Source organism: Scylla paramamosain, chromosome 1, assembly GCF_035594125.1.
Source record: "Scylla paramamosain isolate STU-SP2022 chromosome 1, ASM3559412v1, whole genome shotgun sequence".
Lineage (NCBI taxonomy): Eukaryota > Metazoa > Arthropoda > Malacostraca > Decapoda > Portunidae > Scylla > Scylla paramamosain.
In genome coordinates this window covers 11,915,001-11,917,500 of record NC_087151.1, presented here as the reverse complement: position 1 = coordinate 11,917,500, position 2,500 = coordinate 11,915,001, and positions in this window count along the sequence as shown.

Here is a 2,500-nt window from a genome sequence, read left to right as displayed (position 1 = left end):
AGGACGAAGAGAAAGAGGAAGAGGAGAAAGAGGAGGTGGAGGTGGTGGAGGAAGAGGAAGAGGAGGAGGAAGAGGAATGGGAAGAAAAAAATAGGATGAGGAAGAGAATGATGCTGTTAGAAGAGAAGGTGAATGTGTGTGTGTGTGTGTGTGTGTGTGTGTGTGTGTGTGTGTGTGTGTGTGTGTGTGTGTGTGTGTCCAAAAATAAGACGAAGAAAATTTTAGAGCTTTAAAGTTTTCAGTCTTGGTAGTTTGAAAAAAAAATATGTAGGAGAAATGTTATCACAAATATCATCCTTGAGGGCGAGAGAGAGAGAGAGAGAGAGAGAGAGAGAGAGAGAGAGAGAGAGAGAGAGAGAGAGAGAGAGAGAGAGAGAGAGAGAGAGAGAGAAATATCAAGAATTCAGAGGATAGCCACCAATTTCTCCTCACTTCCTCCCACTTAAGACAGTTTAAAGAGAGATAGAATGAGGGAGTTAAAGAGAGATAGAGACACTTTTCAGAAGCCAAATTGAACCTTCCCTATAACTTCCCTTTCTTTATTACGTGCTGCTCCCAAGCCTTGACAATATTTGTGAGTCTGTATCTTCCTCTGGTCTGTGATCTGAAGCATTTCGTCGTCTTATCTGTACTTTTAACAATCTGTAGTGGAAGTTATTGGGATTTTCAATGGTGTTTTCATGATTCTAGCGACAGTTTAATGAAGACTCTGAGCAGTTAAAGGGAAAAAAAATATCTATGAGAACCCAACTAATTGTCTCTGTAATCTTGAAAAGTAATTATTGTTGAAATGTAAAGTAATTAAGAGTAGGGAAGTTAGTTAATGGGAAAAATTAGACTGATAGGCAGTTCAAGGAAATATCTAAGCTGGTATTGCTCATAAAGAAAAGGAGATTATGTAAAGGAAAAAAATATTTAAGTCTTTATTTATACAATGATGATGTTAATAAAATGTTGCCCTGCTTATAATATTAACTCACTAAGATTTTGATGTATCTTTATACTTAAACTTAATTATATTTTCTTATGCATTTATTCAATTTTATCTATACTTATAACATCAGATTAAAGTGGTAGATCAGAACAGACACTTTCATACATACTGCAGGAAACACATGCGCACACAACATATACATACACCAAACACATACAAAAAAAAAGATAGATCATTTATTAATCACAGTTTCCTTGAAAATCATGCATAGAATACGCGTACAGTATTTCATCAACATCTATAACACAATAAATATGAATCAGGAAAAAAATAAATTATAAAAACACACAGAAGACATCTGCCGAAACGATAATTACTCCCAGTCAGATCTAATGCACTGTTCAGGGGATGCTGTGAACTTATCATTAAACCCAGCTGTGACCTCACTGAACGTTTCCCTTTGTGTCTCACAACACAAGGGGGCAGTCACAGCCTGCCCTCTAAAGACAACTCTCTTCCTCCACACAAAACTATAAGCACCTAATAACACACACACCCTTCACTCAAAAATTTTAAAATCATCATGGCGACTCCTACACCAGCCTCGGAGTCCCCATCTGGGGAGGGGACCATAAATGTCCCCAGGTCGGACTACCTTTCTGTCGACGACACTAAGTGTCTTGACACCCCCTCAACTTTTTCTTCATTAACTTCTGCAACATTCGCGGTATAAGATCTAATTTTCAATCTGTAGAACACCACCTTTCCTCTTCTAAACCTCATCTTCTTTTCCTCACTGAAACTCAGGTGTCTGAGGCAACTGACAGTAGCCCCTTTTCTGTTCCCTCCTATTTTCTCTATCCTCATTTTCGATCCAAAGATGGATGCTGCGTTTATGTGCGCAATGACTTAACCTCCAAAACCTTAACTTCCAAAGTGGAGCACATTCTGACCCTCTTCTCTTTTGCAGAAATCTCCATTCTTGGAGACTTCAATGTTCACCACCAGCTTTGGCTTTCCTCTCCCTTCACTGACCATCCTGGTGAACTAGCCTACAACTTTGCTATCCTCCATGACCTAGAGCAATTGGTGCTACACCCTACTCGTATTCCTGACCGTCTTGGAGATACGCCCAACATTCTTGACCTTTTCCTGACCTCTAATCCTTCTACTTATGCTGTCGCCCTTTCTTCTCCGTTGGGCTCCTCCGATCACAATCTCATATCTTTATCTTGTCCTATCGCTCCAATCCTTCCTCAGGATCCCCCTAATCGAAGGTGCCTCTGGCGTTTTGCCTCTGCTAGTTGGGGGGACCTGAGGAGGTATTTTGCTGATTTTCCTTGGAATGACTACTGCTTCCGTGTCAGAGACCCGCCTTTGTGTGCTGAGTGCATAACAGAGGTGACAGTGTTTGGCATGGAGGCGTACTTTCCTCACTCTTATTCTCGTCCTAAACCTTCTAAACCTTGGTTTAACACAGCTTGTTCTCGTGCTATACATGATAGATAGGTGGTCCACAAAAGGTACTTAAGCCATCCATCACCAGAATCTCATGCACTTTATATT